This window comes from Apis laboriosa, unplaced genomic scaffold, assembly GCF_014066325.1.
Source record: "Apis laboriosa isolate Shangri-la unplaced genomic scaffold, ASM1406632v1 scaffold42_cov153, whole genome shotgun sequence".
NCBI classification, from domain to species: domain Eukaryota; kingdom Metazoa; phylum Arthropoda; class Insecta; order Hymenoptera; family Apidae; genus Apis; species Apis laboriosa.
The window spans coordinates 2,614,044-2,626,060 of NW_025223257.1; the positions used below are offsets into that span (position 1 = coordinate 2,614,044).

The window sequence follows — 12,017 nt, forward strand, 5'->3', positions numbered from 1 at the left end:
CCGATCGAGTTACGCGTTTCCCCGGCGTGTACGTGCGAGGAATGTATCGCGGAACGGGATAAATCGACTGACGAATTTCGCTGCGAGACCGTCGCCGTCGCCGCCGAACACGTACGACAAAGATACTCTTCTCTTCTCTATTAATAGAAACGGGGCCCTCTCCCGCCTTCGGTTATTTTCAAGTCCACTCGCTCTCTCTTGCTGTCTGCGCGCCCGCTGTCCGAGATCAAAACAGAGAAATACGGCCGCGCGCGCCATTCGACGCACCATCCTTCTCCTCCACTGTCTTGGCGATTATTCTTACCATTCGTGGAAAATATTCTTCTTCTCTTCCTTCCTCTTCTTTCTCCTCCTCCTCCTCCTCCTCCTCCTCCTCTTCTTCTTATTCGCTTTCAAAGAAGAAGTGTTTTCGATGAACTACTCGGTCGGTAAAGTTTAAAGAGGATGGGATTACGTAGGCGGATACTACGTAGCGGGAGGGGGGGGGGGCACTTTGGAGGGTATTCGGACAGGGATGCTAGTCGGGACGTTGTTTCGCTATTTGATTCATATTTTCGTTTCTTTATCCGACGTATAAACGACAGATCCTGAAATAGGGGCGGAATATAAATCACGAATGACGTGAATACTTAATAGACCGTGTTCCGAATTTATACGCAAACAGCTTAAACCGTCCGATTTACATCGTCGCGTAGATTTGTACCACGGTGTATGCAAACTCCGCGCTCTCTCGCCCACGGTATTATTTTGGGATTTGACTAATCCCGTGAGAGGGCATGGACCAGCGCGTGTGATGATCAGCGTCTCGTTTTTCGCCCCACGTTCGATTCACCGCCACGGCCAAGTGTCAAGCTCGTAAGTTTTTTGAAAAATATCCAAAAATCTCGTGCGCGACGTCATACGATGCCATTTTACGCGCACGTGTATTTTGTATATATATATATATATAAAACTTGGGACACTTTATCGTGCATTTAAGGTTTCAAACGTTGGTGCTACCGAGTTCCATTCGGATTCGTCAGTCTCGTGTATTATTTGCGATCTACTGAAAATAACGCTACGTCCGGTTTCTCGCGATATTTTCTTCTATTGTAACAAAAATAAACTATGTTTCAGGTCTTCGCTCGATAAACGATGCCGTCCCAAATAAACTTGTGGGCTTGGCCATTTTCACTTGTGCTCCGATAAGCATCCATGGATTTTAATGGAAAAAAATGTTGGAAGAATCTTCCTCTCCTTTGATTGGATACAGGTTGGTAATTAAAATTTAAAATACGATAGGGGATGTTTAATGATATTTATGGAAAATTCAAAGGTGTACAATATATTACGTGATAAAATTAAAATTAAAATTATTACCGATTCGTCGAGATATTTATAGAGATGTGAAACCACGTCACGTTGATGATCGACGCGAAACAAGGATACTTACACATACTTGTGGGATTCTAACGTGACAGTTATCGAGGCATGTAGGTGTTTCAGGATTGCCAGCTATTATCTTCTCGGTTTGACTCATCGCTACCTGAGATAACGCCGATCATAGGTCGCAGATAACATGGATGCTCGCACCATAGAAGCAATTCTAGGAATTAGTGGGGATAACTGGCCGACAGTTAGCGAAATGCTATTGTAACAAGTCACTGCGAGGCGCACATCTGTATCACCGTTTCATTGGACCTTCGATGAAGTTAACTACGATAGCTGTAATACGGTAATCTTAAGGACATTACGCGCGACACTCCCTTCTTCTTTCTCTTACTCTTACTCTTACTTTCCACCTGGTAAAATTCAAGATGATTAATCGCATGTAGATATAACTCCCTTGTTGAAAGCATCTCTTATTTTGGTTATCGAAAACCACCACCGTCGAGAAAATTTTTCGGTGATAACGTGGTCTCCAGGTAGTGCCCCCCGCGTTTCAAAATTAACCAAGCGAGTATTTTTAATTACGTTTACCGGGGAGGAAGAAAGGCATCAACCGCCGGCCTTTAACCCCCGCCAGCTTCGACCTAAGTACGTTTACTCAAGAGTTTGCACCGTGGCGGGTATCTCGAAAGCTAAAGCGGTTTCTCTGCAAACGTAACACGCGCCAGTCCCGTGTGCATTTATTTTCGCACAAACGGCGATGAGGCACAATACCGGAGGGGTAGAAAAACCGGTGGAAAAGATCCATCCGTGATAAAAAAAGAAAGAAAGAAAGGAAGAAAGAAAGAAAAAGGAAAAAGGAAAAAGGAAAGAAAGAAGAAAGAGAGAAAAAGGAACTACTTTAGAAAAACACGCAACGTGTTTCCATATTTTATTTAATTACTCGACAACATTCAAAGTCGCTTCCCCATTAAGAGGTTTCGTTTAAACGAGCCGCAAGATGCGTAACTTTTTTTTGTCACCCTCTTCTTTGAGAGAGAAAAGTCACACAATCCCGAGTGCGTGTGCACGAGAAGGATTCGACGTTATCTTTTACGCCGCGCCGCTTAAATCAACCTGTAAAGGGTTTTTCTCTTTTCTCTCCGCCTGCCTCGTCCTCCTTTTCCGAAACGAGAAACCGCGTCATTCGTCGTAATCGATAACAATGGTGCACAGATTGGCGATGGGACATCATCATGCATTATAGTTATGCGTTTCTGATACGAGTCCTCCCCATGATTCCCATCCACCCTGCTCTCGAACCTCTGACATTCTCGATGGAAATTATCATTCGTTCTCGATTTCGTTCGATTATTGCGAGCAATGAGACGGCGAGCGACGTCGCCGAATAAAGTCTGCACCCGAAACGAGGCACCCCTCGAGTGCTCCTCTAGTGGAACACGCTCACAACCGACCGTCACGTTCACGGGCGAACGACGCCACCGTGTCAACGTGTGCGTGGTCTTAGCTCACTTTTATTGTCGGAAGCCGAACTGGAGCGCAAGAGTCTACTACCACCACCACCCTTCCTCCCCTTCTACTTCTCCTCTCTCTCTCTCTCTCTCTCTCTTCCCCTTTCTTCGAGAGTTTATTTCGCGAATCCACCCACCACCCCCACCCCGACTTGGCTCGAACCCTGGCTTCCACGCTACGCTAGCAACCCCATATCGCGTCCTGAATACAAATCGCGATGCTTCCTTTTTCGCGAGTTTCCCGAAGAAGACTTTCTGAACGCGATCATTACCATTAATGAAGAAGAAGTCAACGGGTGCCTCTTCTCTTCTCGGGCCTGTCCCTCTTACCGTTTCGTTCGAGTGGCGAACCCCTCAAGGAAACCCTCTCTCTCGTGGTCTTTCTTTCCTTTCGCCGCCTTTCTCCCCCCTCTCCTCTTCTCCCCCGCATTTTTATTCAAAGTACCGCGGAAGCGCGACGAGAGGAAGAGGAGGAGGAGGAGGAAGAAGTTTCGCGGCCGATCGTAATGCACGATTATTCCCTCCGGTATCGGAGGTGCGCCGCGAGGTTATATCCGCGATTTACAATTTTTATGCCAGATTCCCGGCAGAGCGGGCACGAGTTTCGCGGCCGCAGCCGAGTACGGCGACGTGTCGTTGAACTTTGGAAAGCGGCAGTGGCGGTGGCGGCAGTGGCGGCGCCGTGCCATTGCTTAAAATTTAGTTACCCGCTCGGATCCGACCGATGTTTTATTCAGCTACGTGCACGGACGCCGTGCTTATCCCTTCAGGGAACAGGGATACAAATTAGTCGGGATGCGGTTGCAATTTTTTTCCCCCTCCGCCCGATCTTTATCAACTCGGTGGCGAAAAGTAGTTTGAAACGGGCGGGTGTGAAACGGGATCTTCGTTCGGGGGATACGCCGATCTTTCGAGTCGAGTTGAATTAGAATTAAAGCGGGCTCGATGTATCGACGACACTTTTTGGAGATAGAGGTGTGAAGAAAGTGTTTGCTCGCGATAGGGAAATATAGGGGCGCCTGGTTTAATCGGTTAATTTCGTTTTTCTTTTTTTCTTTTGATTAATAACGGTACGTGCCGTTTTTTACAAGAGTCCCGATGTATAAATCGATCTTGCGCATATTTTAAGGAATTTTTACGTTTGGAACAGCGAGGCGTTAGTTTAACTGGAAGTTCTTTTCTCTTCTTCTTCTGCGAGATATGCAAACGAGCGCCAGACTTCGATGATTTTGAATTCTGAAACTGTTTGATAAGGGATCGGGAGGTGTTCGATATGGAAATTTGATCGCGTTGCCGCCTATCCCGCTTGTTCTCGAGCTTATTGTGAAAAACGCGTACGTCCGAACAATTCGATTCTTTTCCTACTTCTATTTTATCGTATCGCAACGTGTTCTTAACCCATGAATTCGTGTTCAACCAATAGGTAAAAGTTTTTCGCTATGAGAATCGAGAGATTCTTTTTTTTCTTCTCTCTCTTTTTTTTTTTTTCATACGTGACGTCTCGTCGATGTTATAAAATATTTTTTTTATTCTCTTATACTTTGAATTTACTTACTTCTTTTTTTTTTTTTTTTACTCGTTCTTTTACAATTCTAGAGTTTTCCCATTCTATTTACATTTTAGAAATTTTTTCCCATCTCATAATACGAACATCTCGTAATTTAAATCGTATATCCGTTATTTTAAACTTGGTTGTTTCGGTTATTACGTTTCTAAAACTCGCGGAACCTTGTCTCAAGTTCGATGGATTTTCCGTAACAACGTTATTACTACGGTTACAACGGTATTTCCCGAAGCTCGAGAGAAACTGAGAAAAGGGGGAGGGGGGGGGGAGGAGAGAGTGGTAGTTGGAAAGCCTTGTACTCCGCACGATCTGTTCATCTTAGAAACAGAAGGACCTGCGATACGTGAGGGAAAGTACTTCTTAGACGGACTTGGACTTGTGTGCCGGGCCCACGAACCCTTTGGCTATCTCCTTAGTTACACCGTTGTTCCGTACGTGAGCAAGATAGTTAGATTGTCTTCTCGAAGTTATCCACTGTTCGCGAAATTAGACCCTCGGCTTCTCTCCTCCCCGGGTCCATACGTACCACCGCAACCTGTGAGCGTGTTTCCGCAATATCCGCTCGCCGATGATCACACGCTACGAACGTTAGCGCGCGTAGAGAGGCGAGGGTGGGAAAATAATCGGTGATACGCGCGCGCCAAATTACATTCGCCCGTAAATTTGTTTCGCGACGCGGCGAAATAAATTATGAATCGCGCGACGGACCGACCCCCGTCTCTCTTTTTATCCTCGAAATTCGATTTCTCAACGTTTGTTCAACGTTTGTTATCAACGTTGAACGGCGATCAATTATCGTTTCGACGATATCGAAAGAGATGGATCGAGGACGAATTCTCGAAATCGAGATTACCTTTTTCTTCTTCTTTTTTTTAAATTACTCCGTTTTTACTCCAACTATTCCGTTCTCGAAGACAAGTTCTCGAGAAATATCTTGGATAAAATTTTTCTTCTCGAAACAATTCAGAAATTCTGTCTAATCTCATCGAGGTTTTTAGTTAGCAATCCCCCCCCCCCCCCCTCCCTGTGAGCAACGTCAGTCACTTTAAATCCCTATTCGATATTTCGATATACTTTTCTCCACCATCGCGTCTCGATCACCTATGAAATTGATTCGCGGCAAATCTTCCAATCTCGTGCTTTAACGCGTTTCACGCACCCGCGGCTGCGGATCGAGGACCGAGGAGAGTAAGTCTTTCGAACGTATCAAGCCGGAACGCGTGCGCTCGGCAGAAGGTCGGATGGTCATTTATCAGAAAGGGTAGTGGATCGGGGGGGATAATCGGTTCGAGAGGGGAGGGTTTGTTATCCCTCTGCCCCCTACTGCGCGCGGGGGGCCGTTTCGGAGAACGTAATCGCGCTTATCTTCGTTCCTCGTTCTATTTACCGATGGAAACAGATCGGACGCCCTATTATCCCCTTGTTTGTTATCGATTGTACAACGATTCTCGACACGTCACGGATAATAATCTGGACCGAAAAGCCTCCCGTTACAATCCGTTGTGGAACACGCGGACGATCCACGGGCGCGTGGTCGATTCGTTGCCGATTCCTCGTCGTCGTCTCTCGTCAAATTAATTGTTATCCGGTGTATTTGTTAAAACGCGGTTCCCAGCCGCGATTCGATCGATAGGGAACACGTCCGTCCAATCCTGGATCCATCCCGTCCGTTTCCCTCGAATAATAACCATTCTCAGAGAGGTGAACGATTATTAATAACACGCGATTATATTTGCTGTTATATTAATTAGCGTGAAGAGGGCGAGTGACATATTGAATGGGCCGAGCTCTCTGGTTCCATCGAAAAGGGTGGGACTTGACAAAAGTTAATAATTGGAAATAATTCCTGTTTACTTCGTCGAGTGGGGGTATGGGAGCGTTGTGAAATTTAATTGAAGCGATCGAAAATATTTTTCGATCGTTAAAAAAGGATCGTGTATTATCTTTTGTCGACGAGTATTCGCTCCGTGTCCAATATATTCCGTAACGGATCGTTTTGCATATGAAATGTCCCGGTTCGCGAATGATTATTAGAATCGAGGATATATATATATATATATATATATATATATATATATATATATATAGGATAGAAACGTTACGTGGCAATGTCCTTTCCACCATTCCGCTATGAAATAATTGTATCCCATTGCGGTGATCGAACTGAATTAATCAACGTGAATGGACGTGGTGGATTCAATTAAGCTCCTCCGTTTGTCCTTCCCTCCAGAGATCCATCCACCGCCTCTTTTTATCCCACGCAGATACGATCGTTCGTTTTCCAATACCTCACTCCTACACATTACATCTTTTCATCGTTTTTACCATCTATTAATTGCAACACTCGCCTATTTATACGATGATGAGCGTAAATTTTTATCAATCCGTTTCCAACTCGAGATTGAATCGATCGTCTCTTCTCCTCTCGACGATATATATATCCCTTATTTCGATATCGATCTATCATATATCTATATATATATATTTCTAAATTACAACCAACGATGTAGCCGATGCTATTTCGACAACGTGTATCGATAATTATCAAACAATCGAGCGAATCACGTGTATCTCGCGAGCGTTCGATTGTCAAAGCTCGATTGCATTAAGCTTCGAGGGGGGATGGAGAGAGGTGGCGGTCCCGGTTTAATCGGTAAATCCTGGCAATTTTGATGTCCGTGAAATAACCTACGCCACCCATCCTCCTAGTAATGATACGGACAGGATATCGATACGATAACTGCAACGGACACCGAGTTTTGGCCTGCCTGCCACCCCCATCCACCGTAAATTGTAACGCGATTAATAAATCGAGCGTACTTTTAAAATCGCGCGCCGGAAGAATAACCTCTGATAATAATTTATCTCTCGTTCCCGGAATTCACTCGTATTATTATCGAGCGACGCTACGCCACGCCGCGTATTGTTTACGTTGGCGCGGTTTATATCCACGGTCGTATCGGGCGCCGGTGCCATTCGTAACCGAGAAATCGGAGAAAGTCCTCGCCCGTATTTCACCGGGAGACTACTTTAAACGAGAAATCCGTCAAGCTACGTAGCATCGTTCCATTCACCGTCTCGCCTGTGTCGGCCTGCGTAACGACTCGAATTTTTCACCGGATTATTCCACCGCGACCGATACACCTCTGGCTGATAAGTGATAGCCCGCGTAAGCGGAACGGCGTTACGGCCCCTCGATCGAGATATCCGCGGATATACGTCGATACTTCCCCTCGATATTTCTCTTACGATATCCGAGACGATATATACGGTATTTGGAGGGGTGCTTGAACGGTTAAAAGGAAGGAATATCGGGATGAAACGGCGGTCGGTCGTCGGTCGAATTCTTGACCGAGTTCCTCGGCCGCACGAGGCTCGTTGGATTAAATCATTGGTCGGGGGGGAGGGGGAGGAAAGGGTGGCGGCTCAGGTTCGATCTTTGTTGGACTAGGGTTAGATATCGGTTGGATCCTGGTTAAGTCTTAGATAGCTTTGGGTTAGGCGTTGGTTACATCTGCGCTCTATGGACAAACGTACACAAACAGAGGTCCGAATTGGAGCTTACACGTGTATCAACAGTTGTTCCGATCTGCTATTGGCCGAGCTGGAAATGGATGATACGCTCCGGTCTGCTTCTCCCCCATCTCGGGGGGATCAAACGCGATCCAAGTATTTGTCTCTTTCCCCTCGATCTATCGTACTTTGATCGAATCAATGTGCTCATAAGACAGCGTTGAATAATTCGATTAAATAATTCAGAAATATTATTGGAATCGCGCGAAATAAAGGTCGAGGAGGTTTCTCTTTCTTCGAATCGTTTTGATTTATCGCGAAAATATTTTCGAGAATATCGATCTTCTCTACAAGAAAAAAAAAGTGTTCTTCCGTTTCCATAAAAAGGAATAAAAATATTTTTTCTTTCCTCTTTCTTTCCTTTTAAACGAATCTTGTTATTTTTGGTATTTATTTATTACTAAACCTGCAACATTCCTTTACCATTTTTATATCTAATAATAACACGACCACTCTTTCAACTCTATCTCGAAAATATCCTCGAAACCGAAATAAACGTTCATGGATTATTCACTACCCTTTTAAAAGAGAAATCAAAGATCCATAATTGGTAGCGGATAAAAATACACAATTCCACGATAATCTGGAAGCGAAGGTATCAAGAAAAGTCACCAGTGTCACCTACATTTGGTGACGACCAACCACGTAATGGGATGTATTCTAAGCGCGTTTCCACGGAAAGAAACGTTGACACTCGCATTAAACATGAACCGGCTTGCTTGCCAACCGGTGTATGAATAATACCACGTATACAGATTTAAACAAGAATAAACGAACGCACGAGCCACCGTTAAATAACACGCGGTAAAAATAAGGGAAGAAAGGGAGAGAAAAGAAGAAAAAAAGGAAGAAGAAGAAGAAGGAAAAAAAAAAAAGATTCTTGCCGAGGGCGAGAGGTGGAAAACTCGGAATTTTTCCACCCCCGGATTTTATGTCTCGCCTGTGCCCACTTCCAAGGCGTTTTATGGTACGCGTGGTCGCAATATTATGCGAGCATGGCGTAGCAAAATCCTGAAACGCACCGCCTCTCGCTTGCTTTTCCTCTATCTCTCGTACAGTTCTTCGAGATACGAGGCAACTCGATCTTCTTTTACAACGAAATATATATATATTATCGGTTCACCACGAACGCACCTGCTCTTTGTATCCGTTCATGGGGAATTAATTATTGAAGCATCCCGTTCTTCGTTCTTTTTCGTCGCTTGTAGACGAAGAGTAGACGAAGATGAGTTTTTTTGTTTACCATTTCACGCGCGAAGAGGATCAACATTTTGTGGTATTTTATCGAGCTTGGAGAGAAAAAGAAACTATCTTTTATTGGCCATAGATCAAATGGACGAATTATTTCGAACTGTGAAATTGTGCGTTGATTATGTATGATTGATTTGAATCGAGGATCAAAGAAATTTTAACTTTAATTGTGGCCCATAATTGTTCGATACAAATAAATATGCAATCTGAATACGCAAGATTTGCTGAAATAAAGTCATTGTCGAAACGGAGCATGGAATAATATATATATTGGATATAGAAGGAATTAAAAAAGTGAAAGACGATAAATAAACATGGATAATTTTTGGAGAGGATTTTTATGCAAATTCAGGATGTATTTGTGCGGGAAAAGAGAATTGAAAACTATGAAATAAATGGGAAATGGAAGGAATTTTAAATTTTGTCATAACAAAGATTCGTCCGCTGTTATACAAAATTATTTCATCATATCGTCAAACATTTTTCTACGGAAAATTCTTCTCCGTAAAAAAAAAAAAAAAAAAAAAAAAAAATATCGCAAACACGTATCGACAAAACGATAATTTTTAATCAAAAAAAAAAAAAAAAAGTTTCATCACTTCTCGATTCATCATTGGTAATCGTAACGAATAATCGAAAATCGATCCACGATTCCCGTGGTGTCCCGATTGAATCCTCGTTGCATAATCGGATTTCCAAAGTGTTTCTATTTGTTTATCCGGTTCCTAGGAAAGGAAGATCGTCGCCCGGCCGGCCGATCGAACGAGATATACGGTTTTACGAGTGTTTGGCTTGGAGATTGAGGTTGTTGGAGAAGAAGAAGGCAGCTCCGGGAAAAAACAGGAAAACGAGGATACACGGGAAAGGGTACGGCAGGATAGAAAACATCTTTCCAGCTTTCCAGCACGGATTCTAGACATTCGTTCCGTGCCACCCGTCCATTTCCAATAACGCGATCGGCCCGATGGAGGGGGATCGATTTTCAATCCAATCATCAGAGAATGCAATGTGTAAACCGTGGCAGAAAGTGCAATATACTTTCATGAGTGGCCACCTATGATCACCTGGAATGGGCGGGCGGAAGAGGGAGAGCAACGTGGATGATGGGTTGGTTATGCGGCGAGTGGAACGCTCGAAAATCGAATATTCGACCAGACCCTTGTATACCGGCCTCCAACCGGTATACCACCCGTGGCATAAACTCATAATCCCACATTTTTTTCTTCTCTTGACCCTTCGTTGCCCCTTCTATCCACCCATCCTCCTCTCATCCCCTTCCCCTCATCAAGTTTCCCTTTATTCCACGAACAACCACGTGGTCCACCTGGTGCATCGATACGGATTTCGGTATGGATCCGTCGTAAGTTCGTACTGAAAGATCTATCGATCGATATCCGCGTGCTCCGTTTCGAGGCGAGGGAATCGAACTTCAAGAATTTCAAACGTTTCGAAACGTTGGACGAATCTCGGTGAATGAAAATTCTCTCGCTATGGATATTCACCTCCACGTGCGATTACGCAATCGAGCAACCTCAAAATCAAGAAAAAGGTATCTGCTAAAAGATAGCCTTTGTACGCGCGACTCATAGCAACTTTCCTTCCATTTTCCTCTCCGAATTCTTCTTTCTTCGAGGATCGGGAATCACTTTCGCGAAATCTGAAAATCTAGAGGATCGCCTCGGGTGACGAGAGAGATCGAGCCAGATTTATTTTCACCGGGGATCCTTTCCTCTCGCCTCAAAAGAGATTTCGTTTCGACTTCGACCGATAGAAATCGAGATCGACGTTCTATCCCCCCCTCTCTCTCTCTCTCTCTCTCTCATGGTTTGATCCGAAATTACGACGAGACGGTTAGCCGTCTAGCACGTGGTTGAGCGTGTCTGCGTGCCAGGCTGCATTAGGCTGGGTACACACGCCATCCGTCGAAGTTTCCCCGGGATAATGAAAGAGAGAAGATCGCGAAGACAGCCGGAGCGAGAACAAAGTATGGATTGCTTTTAACGGTCTCGTCGAAGAATGATAGGCGATGGTGGATGGGATGAGCCGAGATAGCGGGTCGTGAGGTGAAAAAAGAGGGAGGAAAAGGAGAGGTGGTACGGAAGTTCACGTGAAAGAAGAAACACGTATATATACACATAGAGAGAGGGGAAGAGAGAGAGGAAGAGAGGCGATTCACACGAACGATACACACAAAGAGAGGTAAAGATGGCGAGTGGCGCTGCGGGGGTGCACGGTCTCGATAAAACATTCAGTTCGAAAAATGCCGCTCCATAAAAATTCCATTCACCATTATGCCACGCAATCTTCGGCTGGGATATCGGTTATTGCTACCACCGGCCATATCGTGGCCAGATTTACGTACGGGTGCTTATAATACTCTCCCTCTCCCCTCCCCCTCGCCATCTCCTCGTCCCGCTCTGATTTGCCACTTGCACTTTCCGGGAAACGTTCCACGGTTTAACGCGTATTCGCCGATCGATTGTATATGCAGCTTTGCGTATTTCACTTAACCCGGGCCCGTTCCTCTCTTTTTAATAACCGATCGCGCATCGGTTCGGATATCGATTTGTTCGACTTTAAAGAGGAGTGAACCGTAACTCGCGACCCGTTCCCCTCCCGTCGAATAGCGAGCGAAACTTCTGACGCCGGTTTTAATCCAGCGCGTAAAAGAGGAGAGATATAGGATATTTTTCTTTTTCTTTTTTTTTTTTTTTTTTATCAATTTTTCTCGCCTTTACCCGTTCCCTTCC

General features: G+C 44.7%; 1 long non-coding RNA gene across 1 annotated transcript in view; it reads left to right on the top strand.

The window, feature by feature from the left end:
• Nucleotides 1-234: 234 nt before the first annotated feature.
• The window catches only part of LOC122716178, a 66,092-nt gene continuing 54,309 nt past the window's right edge, over nt 235-12,017 (top strand). The window contains exons 1-3 of the long non-coding RNA XR_006346976.1: nt 235-855; nt 1,117-1,252; nt 1,486-1,714. This is a non-coding gene — a long non-coding RNA (uncharacterized LOC122716178). The remainder of the gene's footprint in view (nt 856-1,116; nt 1,253-1,485; nt 1,715-12,017) is intronic.